Here is a 12,618-nt window from a genome sequence, read left to right as displayed (position 1 = left end):
GTCACTGACAGCTACCTGGGCTGGAACTGGCACGGATCAAGAGAAGGCTGCTTGCATGTCCCTTGAAATCTCACATTAACTGCACAGCCATCAGCTGAATGCTTGACCTGTCAGCAGCTCAGGGAAAGGACTTCTGTTGTTTTAAAGCCTTGTGGAAACACACAGGGGATGCTAAATTGAGATCTTGTGTGGAGCCTGTTGCCAGTATGGCAGGAACAGACACCAGTGAGAAAGTATCCTTTCCTTCCTGCAGAGCAAGGGTCACATGCCACAAACAAAAATACCTTGATTTTTTTTCTTCTTTCTTTTTGACTCATCAAATTCTTGAGGGGGAGCATCACATCACCCTCCTGAGAGAAAATGAAGTTCATTACAGCCATTACCATTACAGTGCTAAGCTCCCAGCAGCAATATCATTTAAGGCTGTTTCCTATGCCCTGGAGTCACTCTGATATCTTGCCCATCACAGAAACCTGCCCTGTTCACCCATGTGAGTTGTCAGGCATGTGCTGAAAGAGATATTATTCAGGAGAGAGATTTGGAGTGAATGGCTAAGAGGGGAAGCACCAAAACGACTGGCCAAGAGCAGGATGAGAGAGGATGGATCGCTGCCCTCACAAGGAGACACCCATTACACAGCTCATGGGCTGGACAGTCATTTGTAGGGTATGTGCCCTCACCTTCCTGGCACAGGCCTGGTCAAAACTGTCATACAGCCTGAAAGAAATTATCAGCCCAATAATAAAGATTTCCCTCTTTTCTTTATGCCAGACCCTGATCTAACTCTCTAAGCAACTCTAAACAACACACACATCAGTCACAGACTCCAGCCTCACCTGCTGACTGCTGTGATCCTGGATCCTTTCCAGACCAGCTCCAGGCCACAGCACAATACAGAGAAAACACCCATTGCTGGGGAAATTGTGCTATTATTGTGACAGATGGGTTCACTTACAGCCCTCCAGCTTGCTATTTCCATGGTATCTCTAAACACTGGTCAGCCAAGGATTCCCAGCCCTTCCATACTCAGTGCCCAGGAACACCCCCTGCCCTGGGATACATCCTAATCAGAGCTACAAAGACTCATCCCCTCTGATCTTCAAAACACTTTATCTCAGTGCCTAAGCAGAGCTCAGGGTGTGCAGATGCAGGCACTCAGATCTGCAAAAGCTGCATCTGGAGGAAGGCACAGAAAGATGGAGCTCCTGTGTGAATAGAAATGTCACTGAACTGAAAGCTGAGCCAGGCTCCAGTTTGCCCAGGAAAAAGCACAACAGCCATTTCATCCTCTCACTGGGAAGCCTTTGTTGATGCTATTGCAAGTAACACTTTGATAGTTATGAGAAAACCCTTCAAAGGTGTTCTAATTGGTGGTAATGACTTTTAGATGCCCAAAGAAGTTGGTAGGAAAACAGACAGGTTAGGGATGGAATCAGGACAGGTGGGAGGGAAGTTTTAGGGGCAAATTGCAAAGGACAAATATTTTGCTTTTGTTCTGTTTAAAAATCATCAACAGAGCAGGAAAAAAGCATTTTGCATGTGTGTGTTTGTAGAGGGTGTCGAAAGTCAGCTCCCCAGCAGGATGGCTGCAGTGTTCATTTATTAAATACATGGTAGACTGGTCCCAGGTCTAAAGAAAGCTGAGAATGTAAAACACCAGCCAGTTTTTTAAGTCATTTAAGAATAGATATCCATGTTAACAATACAATGAAGATGAGAGACCAGTTCTCTAAGCTTCAGTTATAATACCCTGCCCCAAAATGTCATTCCCCCACCTCTATTAGCAGACCACTGCTAGAGTTGTGGCTGCGTTCAGGTTAGAGCTGGAGCTCTTCCAAAATCCTAATGTGTCCTGAGGGAGAGTTCAAGGGCTGGGGCTTTATCTCCATGCCTGTATTTCACAGACAAATGCTCAGCAGTGTTTCCAGGTCTCATCAGCTCCAGCACAGGGATGTTGCAGCACTGGGCAGGTACTGCTTGATGAGGTAGAGGGAAGAGCAAATTTTCTACAGAATTTTTTTGAGTGGCAAGGGAAGAACTTATCCAGTCACCACATGTGCTTGTAAAGCCATCACTGTGTTCACCCAAGCATTCAGATGGGTGAACACTAAAGAAAAGGATAAACACCTGCCACAAGAATGGTTTCTGCTTCTTCAAAAAATCAGATCTCTCTAACACAGCTGAGGCTCCATTGCAGTCTAAGTTACAGCAACACCAGGGTCCCTGCTCTGCCTGCATCTGCATCTGTGAGGGACAGATTCAAAGCCTACGAGGTCTTTCTTGTCTTCAGTGCTTTATATCTCGAGCACTGAGCCTCTATAGTCCATTGAGCTTGTAAAAACAGTGTCACATAACAACATTGCTTGGACTAACCACCACTGTCCTGACAGCCTCTGGTCAGGGCCCAGGCAAGCTGACAATATTTTTCCCATGCACATCCTTCAACAAAAACAGAAGCCCTCAGTACCCAGGGCTTTCAAGCTGATACTTTCACTCTAGCTTTAATCTCCAAAATCAATTAAAAGCAAAGCAAATAAACCCAAGAGATCATCTCCAACCCACCCTGTTTCTTTCAGCTTCACAGGCAGGAGAAAAAATTATCCTTCATAATATCACATGGGAAGCACGTACCACAGATGGCTGTCACTCAGTCATTAAGTGCAGTTTTGCAATTCCACCTATCGCTCTATGAACCAGGATGATTTGTGCATACTTGATGCATGAGTAACATACAGGAGCCATCCTGCATGAAAAGTCATTATAGATAAAACAGACAGATCCCTGATAAGGCTTCAAAGGGGCTGGGAGTGTATTGCCTTCAAAAACATTGCCAGTCCCTCCTGAGATAAGTCCTGCTTGAACCTGACTTGCACTCAGGCTCAGCCAAGCTCGCTTTCACACTCCAGAGCTCTGCTTCTCACTGCTGTGGCTAGACAAATCTCATCTGCAAAGCAAGGATGTCTGAAGAGGGAAGAGGGAGAGCCCTTGGGTCACACACCAAACAGACTTTTGTGACCACAGGGTTCAAAGGCAGATGTTGTCAGGGCTGGTGGATTTCCACCTGACACTGAGCTGAGTCATTTTACCTCAAGTCTTCACCTGTTGGTGGTGCCAGGCGTCATCTCCTGGGTAGTTTGCATGCAATGCTGCAAGACAGCAGTGTTGAGTCATCCCATTCATTGCACCTTAGCTGTGACCAGCCTGCTGAATTTTTCATTTGTGTGGATGCCTGTCCGATGAGTCTGTGAGTCACCATTCTGCCAGCCCCAACTACATGAGGAACATCTCATCCAAAAAGATGGGGCCTATTTCTTGCTACTAGAGAATGATCATCTAAATCTCATTGCATATCAAGTGCTGGAGGAGAGAGGAGTATAACACAAGAAGGTTGAGAGCAATGTTTCTGTTTTGTTGGCATGGTTTATAAGAAAGCATAATAATTCAGTAATATTTTAGATATCTGAGATTTTATGAAAAGAGCCACAGTAACAAAACTCCCATCCTCCTTAACACATCCATAATGCATTTCTGAACATTCCCTTAAACCAGAGCCGCAGAGACACCAACTTGTTAATTATATTAAGATAAAGGGGAAATTTGGCAATTAAACTCCCATTTTTTGCATATGTCCCTGGTAGGCTTCTGATAACACTGTCTGCTGCCTGAAGGCAGCATTCCCCCACACAAGGTTTCCTGGAGACCTGCTGCTATGACTAAGCCTTCCATCACTGCCGTGTAATCACGAGCTCACACCAGGAGGTAAAGCTGCTCAGACTGTGGCAGCCATTGTGACTTGAACTTTTCTCACAGAGCATCTTAGGATGAGTTTCTCTACTGCCAAAAGCTCAGCAAAGCAGATTTTAATGAATCTGCCAGCAGGGGGCTGGTGGAATTTTTTGCCCCTTCATCTAAGGGAGGTGATTCTCAAGGACCTGTATTCGTGTGTTGGCCCTGGTGGTTACTAAGGCTTGATCACTGGAACAGGAGAGGAGATGGAAAAGAGCAAAGCTGGTAATTTCATTCTGCTCACATGCATGCCAACCTCCCAGAGCACACATGAACACACAGTTAAGTGTCCAGCACATGCTGATTCCACTTCTGCCAGCCCATCCCTATCCAAGTTTAGTTCTAAGACCGTAAAAGAGACCTGAGTACAGTATTTAAGTACTGCTGTACTTTTGCCAGCAAAGAGCAGCCAAGCACAGAGGGCAGTATGGGAGAAGGAAGATCCCCAGTAGGGATGGGACACAGCAAAACCCCTCTCCATTTCTAGTCCCTACCGTGTGTTTCACTGTGTGCTTCCCAATAGAAAAAAACAAACTCTGAACTGAGGCAACAGTGAAATCTGAGCCAAAGCAATGGTTAAACCACTCCACATCCCAATAACACTAAAGACTGTGTAATTCCACATAAGGTTGCATGGTAAAAGCATCAGCAGCGTGGTTTGTTTCACCAGCCTGGCAAAGCAAAATGCTGTTTCTTGGTTTGTTACCTCCACCCAAGTGCCAACCCTCACCAACAGCTCAGAGAGGAGGGAAATGTTCCTTTCATGATTACTGCAGAGTATTCCCCAGACAAACACATTGCCTTACCTCAAACATTATTTAAGCATTTAGCTACTTGCATCCTTTGTCTGTGGAAGATTGACTTTTCCTTTGTTTAGATGAATTAAATGACTTCTGCTCTTCCTGCTGCCCTGCAACTCCTCACAAGCAAACAATGATGTTTCTGAAGAGCTTATATTTTCTGTTGGTTTCACCTGAATAAATTCTGAAGTTTGAAGCTTCTCCTGCTTCCATCAAATCTGACCTGAGAGACAAGTGGCAAGAGAGGCTGAGGAGAATGTAGGGAAAATAAGCTTAATTAAATTAACTTAGAAATACCAAGCATCATTATCAGAAGGTGAGATTTATTTTTTTCTAAAGTTCAGGATAAAGAGAATGGAGGAAGTAAAGGAAGAGATAAAGGCTTTTGGTATTGAACAAAGTGGCCATCAAGAGGCCCAACTAAATTTTCATTATACCTTGATAGTAACTATAAAAGGAAAGGAAATTCGCCATCCCAGAATAATAAGGAAAAACACTCAATTTGAATTGTCCATAAATACCCTGTGCTTGGAGGCTTTGCACTTCTTAACATTTAAATGGCAGTTTAAAAAGAAAATAAAGACAAGAAGGAGAAGGGAAGATGTACCCTTAGGGAAAAAAAGCAGGAAAACAAAGATCTTTGTATCTATTCGACTCCATGTAAGCATTTGCCCTATCAAGAACTAATTAGAAGTGGAAAAAGAAGCATTGGGGTGCCTGTAAACGGTGGTTTGTTACAAGCAGCATTTATTACAGTGAGATTTGACTACATTGCAGTCTGACAAGCACAAACCTAATCCACCACCTTGGTGCTGCACAGGCTGCTGCTTCCAACAGGGTTCAGACATCTCTGCTCACTCAAACCAGCGCCACTCGAGAGCTCCTGCTGCGATCAGGGGAGGGTGCACAAAGCTTTGTACAAAAACTCCACCAGGAGCACAAAGCTTTGTACAAAAACTCCACCAGGAGCACTCCTTGTTCATGAGCAACCAGCCAAACAGGCAAAGCAGACAAAGGCAGGAGGAAAAGTATCATGATCCCTGTTTCGTGTACAAGGAGCTGAGCCACAGAGAGGTGAGGGTGTGCTTAGAGCTCGTGTGCCGTGTCAGTGGTACAACCAATGTGCCTTTCTTGTTTACCTATACATGCTAGGAGGTCCTGATGCCTTTGTGATTCCCAGGGTTAACTGCACAGGCTCCCAGGATTGTATTTGTTCAGATTTAACAGCAAGCAGCAATCCCAGTGCCCCCACGCTCCCATGATTGCCACAACACCAGTGATTGTTAGAAAGGACCTAATTCAAAACTGAAACACACGAGTGATATCTAAACAAATATACAAACCTTTCTACTCAGAGCAGAAATGAATCCTTAAGCTGATCTCAAACTCTGTCCATCTTAACATTCTCTCTGAAAGACAGTTCTTGCACCCTGCTGCTCTGATGGGGAGTGCAACTGAGCTGTTCTGGGATGTGCTGAGCAGATTTTCCAGCAGTGTCACCCACCAGGGGATCGCATTTTCCCAGTCTAAGCATCCCTTGGGGAACATCACAGAGTGGGGCAGGCTCCATTTGTGAGTTTCAGGACATTTCTGCATCACAGGTCACACACACATACAGATCTGCATCTTGTCTATGAACTCTGATGCTGCCTCCAGAGACACACCCTGGTACAAAGCAGCTTAAGGGCAGCTTCGATTTTAATGCATGAGAATGTCCTGCTCAATCTGCTTGAAGGAAAAAGCAGGTTGGGCCTCTCCTCTCTCATGTAAGGACACAAGGTGTTACTTGACCCTTGCAGGATGCCCCTCTATAAATCAGGCTCTAGTTGACATGTTGTGTGGTGCAAACAGGCTCTTCAGCCATGTCTTGAAATGGGGCCAAAGTCATCAGACTTAAAAGGCATGAAAAGCATTTCCCCTGTAGTAGATTTATTCTTGATACATCTCCTCACAACCTTCCATTTCATTATATTTGCACCGAGCAGTTCTCCCTCAAAAGTCTCAGCTGCAGAACCCATGTAAGGAAACAAATCTGTCACTGGAGTCATCTATGATGATGCTTGCAGCTAATTCCTTCCTCACTATATCCCTCATGTTGTTCAAGGACAGTAAAATAGCTGTACAATAGAGGTACATTTCCCACCAGGGAAAGAAAGACAAGCCTTGCATGAAGTTCAGCCCAGGATACATGAACCCCTCCTTCCAGTCTCTAACCACATCACAAGCTTCACATAACTGGGAATACCCAGAAGAGCTGATAGGTAATGATCAGTCTCACCTTTCTTGCAATTACTGGAGGAGTCAGGGGCTCTTATCAAACTCAGCTATACCTTATCACTTCCTCACTGCCTCCCTCTTGCTTCTGACATCCTCTGCTGGAGGTGTTTCACTGTCAACTTCTCCAAGCCAGATACTTCACAGACCTAATAGGAGCAGACAAACAACGTCTCTTTCTGAATGATTAGCTGATAATCACAGACATTGTCTTTGCCAAGTTTTTTGAATAGAGAAGCCCAGTTCAGCCTCCCTTCACCCCAGCATCTTGCTGCCAAAGCCCACAAATCACATCAATGTTAGGGACAGGTGAAAAACAAAATCCAGCTCATATTGTCTGCCATCAAAAAGCTGCTAAATAATGCAAAGAAATGAAAACAATTTGGTTTGGATGATTGATTATAGGGAAATTGCTCATACCTCCAAGACGTGGCACTTCCAATCACATCTTTGTTTCATTTGTCAGCAAGGAAATTAAGTTCCTCTCCTGGCACAGGGCCTGTGCTGTCCTGTTAGCTGCCTTTGGCACGCTGCATCATCGCTTTGCAGCAGTTTCTTGCCCTGCTTTGACACCTCACCTTGCCCCACCTAAGGTGCCAAACTGTGACCCTCTGGGACATGAGGTTTTCCTCCAGTTTATCAGACTATGGTGGCTCAGCTCTTGGCTGGGGCAGTTCTTCCAGCTGCTCACATTAACCCCAAATGGCACTGACCCAATCAGCACAAAGTGCAGCCTCAGAAATGTCAAGAGGACTCCCAGCAACCAAGGATTTGAAGCTCTCTCCGAGGTCTTCCCAAACGTGGAATTCCCTCCTTCACCTTAATGCAATTATGTAGTTTTAAACAGAGACTTGACCTTCAGATCTTGAAAGGAATGCCAGTAACCACCTCACATGAAAAAGCAGAGGGATGAAAGAAGCACATTTATGTCAATAAAGAGTAAAAAACAGTCCCAATGGCACAAAAAATACTTCTCTTCCTCTCAGTTCCTAAAATCTAGCTACAAAAGGGATCTCCTAGTCCTGCGCCGTGCTATGACAGGCAGTAGTTCTCTATATCCTTTGAATTAATTTAGCAAGCTCTATTTTAAAAACAAGTTCTGATTTTTGCCTCTAGCATTCCCATTATGAAAGGCTGTTTCAGAACATTGCTGCTCTGACAGTTTGAAACTTTCTTTCAATTTCCTGCCTAATTTATGCCTGGCCAGTTTTACACTCATGTTGTTACAGCCGTGCTGTTCTTTGGTGTAAAGAGTTCCTTCTTCTCCTGATGTTTGCTCCACAATGATATATGAACAGAGCTGTCACATAAGGCACGTTCAGCCTACTTTTACCACTAAAAGATGAAGACTTTATCTATTTATAGATGGGGTTTTAACTCCATGAGGAAACGTCTGTGTTTTTATGTTGTGCTTAATTATAGATACATATGGCAGAAAGGCATTCTGTGGGATCATCAGAGGCAGGATCAAATATATTTAAATAACTTAAATAATAGTTGTTTGTCAAATATACCTAAATAACAGTTGTTTGTCTAGTCCATTCCTAAAACTCACTGGGAGAGAAGATGCCACATCTTTCCTAGACAGCCTGTTTTAGTGTTTTACCCCTCTAGGGATTAGAAGGGTTTTCCTAATAAACATCTTCAATCTTCACCATGAATTGAATCACTTTCTTTTTCTTACACCAGTGACCATGGAAAATGACTCATCATCAGCCTTTTTATAAGTACTCCTCCTGTGAGGAAGACTGACTGCATCCCATTTCCATTGTTTCTCTCAAAATGAACTAATGCAGTGCCTTCAATCTTTGTCCGCAGGACTTGTTTGCCTGACCTCTTATCATTCACTTGATTTGTTGTGAGGCTTTTCTTCACCCTGGGCTCTCCAAATTCCTTAATGGGTGTAGATAAAGTTCCACATCAGTTCTGGACACCCAGACATGACTGAAGCCCTGTCAGCCCCAAGCAGGTTGTAATCATTGCCTTCACGAGTCTGGCAGAGTGCACTCTTGTTAATACAATCTTGGATACAATGAGGTGTTTTGCAGCAGCCTTGCAGGGTTGATTCACATTCTATTTGTGAACCAGAGCAACCCTGGCCCTCTCCAGATGCCTCATTGTGTATTCCCTGTTTTGTGTTTGTGTATTCTGCTTTGCCTGCCCCAGAGGAGTGCTTTGCACTTGTCTTAATTTCATCTCTTTTGCTTTCAGGCAGGATCTCTCATTTGTAAGGAGTGTTGTAAGGGCTGAGCCTCCCTCTCAGGGTGCTGTATTTACCTGGCACGATGACAGGCAGTGTTTGAGACCCCTGAGCGAGGCACCCTGTCCTTCCAGCACAGCTCAGCCAGGATATGGATACAATCTCCACAACTAGTTACATTGCTCCTCCAAACATTACTAATTATTAATTATAATTAATTACTAATTACTAATTATTACTAATATTCAGAAAACTTTTCTTGTTTCTGATTTTTAGATATTATTTCCCCCAGAACAGCTCATGTACCTTCCCTTCCCCTTCTACATCATACCTTCTGCAGAACAAACACCATTCCATGAGATCCACCTTTCAGATCTCTTCTCCCATCACCTGAGCCTTCCCACCTGCCACACGACACTGTCCCTTACTCCACGGCCCTACTCACCCTTGCCAGCACCCAAAATCAGCCACAGCCTTGAGGTGGGAGCTCCACTTTCCCCAAAGCAGCTGCGTGACACTTTTCAGAGCTGGAATACACCAATGCACACTTTAACACAGGTTTCCTCTAAAAACAGATTAAATCAGGGGTGAGAGAACAAACTTACATTCCAGTGATTGTGTCCCCACAGCATAAGGTATTCTTCTGCTCTGCTTCCTAGGAGCCTTCAGTACCTCTCTGCACCCAAGTGTCTTCCTTCCCACATCCAGTAAGGTTGGCCAAGGCATTTAAAAGCTCCCAGGAGTCCTGTCTACACTGCCCTGGGCTGAGTATGTTCCATAGCGTGGTCTCCAAAAAACATCCCTGTTTTTTGGAGCAGAGAGAGCTCCAAGAGCCCCAGGGCCCAGCCAATGCCTTGTCACAGAAAAAAAAAACCTCTGCATGATCCCAGTGGCCAGGGAACAAGTAAAGTAAATGCTGTCACCATCCACCCACTTATGTTTGCTTTGGCATAAACCCAGTTCTCCCTTCCCTACCACCTCCCAGCTCGATTTTATCAGGAAGGACAGAGGCCTTTAAAGTTGGTAAGTTGTGAAGAGCAAAACTTTCTAAATACCATTTCCCTGAAGGACATGGCACTGTCCTGGCATGCTTTCACCCGAGGATTTTTAAGTGGCACTGAACTGGGGGGTAATCCAGCCTGTGAATGAGGCATGGAGAGACTGCCTCAAGTCATTTATTTTGGAGGCATGATACCAGCAGAAAGCTGATGAGGGCCCAGCTTACAAGGCCCTTACTCAGAGCCAGAACAAGTGTGGCATCAGGTTTAGGGTGGAACATAGTACAGGTTGGGACTAGGCTTGTTAGATCCCTTGGGAGTAGCTGTATGTGCTCAGGAATTGGGGCAGATAGAGGCTGGGTAATTGCATCCTTTCACGTCTTGGAGAGCCCTTCTCCACCCAATGAGCACCACTGTCCTTCCCTGGAGGCTGTCAGAGGCTTATCAATGAAATGACAAAAGAAAAAATAAAACCCTAGTGCAGCTGGGTGCTGGTGCTTGTGTGCCTGTAATAAGAGAGAGTGAGCACTGTATCAGCAGGAGCGCTGGGCTAAATGGAGCAAAATGAAATCAGGTAGAGCTGCTGCTCCTCGTAAGAGTGATCCTTCAGGATTTGGCTGGAAAGCTGTTCCAAACTGCTGCCATGGATAGAATGCTGATTCCAAGCCCAGCTCTCACCCATTGACATTTTCCAAGTGGCATTTTCTTGTGCTTGCTCAAGCATGGAGCGAGCCTTCCCCCTTTGCCTGCTGCTGCCTGCTCTCACTCTCACGTCTGCTCCCCATTCACAAACCTAGGGCAGGATCTTTCCTGCTTGCCAGAGGTGTGAAGCCAATGTAAATTACTTTCCTTTTTGCATTGAGGGAAAGTCTTATTATCAACCTGTCAGATCCAGACAGTTGCCAAGATGCTTTATAAGAAGAATTAAATCAAGCTCAATCTCAACAGATGGATTCTTGTCCCTTTTTGGGGGCCCCATGCAGGACTCTGGCCTTTGCCAGCAGTGCACATCAGCAGTGTGTTTTTTATTTTTTCTCTCTCAGCTGAGCTTTATCAGTCAAAGCCAAGCATGTGGGGGAGAGTGCAGCAGCATAAAACAGTGCACTATCATCAAAGAGTAGGTCATAAGAAAATTGTTTCCCAGGCTTTTAGCCAGGGACATATCACAATGAGCTGACAGAGGAATTACTTGGTTTCATCCTTGAAATGCAGCCCTCACCATTATTAGAAATTGATGGTCAGTAGGGACCAGCACAGCCCCCAGAGCAGTGGCATGCCAGAAGGGAAGACTGTACCCCTCACAGATAAAATAAATTAAGTGGGAATTTTGCAAAACAGAATAGGATTATCTGTTTGTAATCCAGCCAAGACAGAAACACAGCCTCTATCCGACTTGGTAGGTTCCCTCCATGGGTCATGAACTCTGGGTCACTGTGGAAATGGCAGCCCTGGCACTGCTGTGGCAGAAGCCAGGTAAGCTATAACTTGTTCTGGGGGAGGCTCATTGTCACAGTTGACTTTCCCAGCAGTGAGTATCAGTATTTTTCTTGTGTCCTGAGGCTTGATGAGTTCCCAAGTCACAGCTATGAGGATAGCATTCAAATCCATGTGAAATTCAGCAGCCTCCAGGCTCCATAAGCTCCATGCATTTTGACTTTCTCCATAGGGGTGGAAAAATATGTTTAAAGCCCACAAATAAAATTAATAGCTCCTCAGATCCCTTCTCATCTGCTCTCCCATCTCCAAGCCTCTACAACTTGCATGCTACCACAAACTGGCTGTGTTGGAGACTTGATTTAGTACAGTGACAAAGCACCTGTCTCTCTGAGGCTGGAGTCCTCCAGATATGGCATCCCTTGATGACATGGATGCATGGTAAAGGTCTGACTTCAGACCAGAAAATCCACTTCATGCCACCATTCCTCCTTTCACTGCTTCTGCAATCATCCCTGGTCACCTCTGCATTTCCCCTTCCCAAGGGGGAACAGCCTTCTGTCTCCTTGGTGTGAAAACCTTTGAGACAAGAGAAGTTGCAGAAACAAAAATAATACAGAAATAAAAGTTTTTTTTCTCTAAAAACACCCAAATGACCATTTATAGCCAACTTATTTGAATACCTTATGCTCACTGCCTTTGCTGGTTGCTGCTCCATGGGGGAAAATTCTGTTAAATTCAGAAATGATGAAGGCAGTGGAAATTAGAAGGTAGCAAGAGTCCTTCCTTCTCTCATCATTCCATCCCATTCCTACAGCCCAGAATCTGGGATATGGCTATGCACTGTCCCAGCTGCATGCAACAGCTCTGGTGCCAGCCACAGACACTCACACTCCCAAGCAAACGTGCTCCTGGGCCACGCTGATGAATTGTCTCATGCAGAACTGACACATTTTAAGATCTAATTATGATGACAAAGCTCTAAACAGTGTGGAGCAGACTCTCAGCCTTTGCTCATCAGTGCCCAACTGCTCCCACTGATTCCTTCTCTCGGAGCAGCAGTTTGTTAGCTGCAGGAACCGTCTGTTGTTTTCAGACTGGGAACTAACAAACTCAAAGACATTCA

At 44.9% G+C, this 12,618-nt stretch overlaps 1 long non-coding RNA gene across 2 annotated transcripts in view; it reads right to left on the bottom strand.

The window, feature by feature from the left end:
• Nucleotides 1–12,071, bottom strand: part of LOC111934035 (uncharacterized) — an 82,814-nt gene extending 70,743 nt beyond the window's left edge. The window contains exons 1-2 of one of the 2 annotated variants that reach the window (XR_015275592.1): nt 9,666–12,071; nt 9,506–9,587 (exon numbers count right to left, since the gene is read on the bottom strand). This is a non-coding gene — a long non-coding RNA (uncharacterized LOC111934035). The remainder of the gene's footprint in view (nt 1–9,505; nt 9,588–9,665) is intronic. The other variant, XR_015275591.1, reaches the window with a different exon arrangement.
• Nucleotides 12,072–12,618: the final 547 nt, after the last annotated feature.

Source organism: Cyanistes caeruleus, chromosome 13, assembly GCF_971803275.1.
Source record: "Cyanistes caeruleus chromosome 13, bCyaCae1.hap1.1, whole genome shotgun sequence".
Lineage (NCBI taxonomy): Eukaryota > Metazoa > Chordata > Aves > Passeriformes > Paridae > Cyanistes > Cyanistes caeruleus.
The sequence above is the reverse complement of the archived record's forward strand: the minus strand, read 5'-3'. Positions and strand labels throughout refer to the sequence as shown.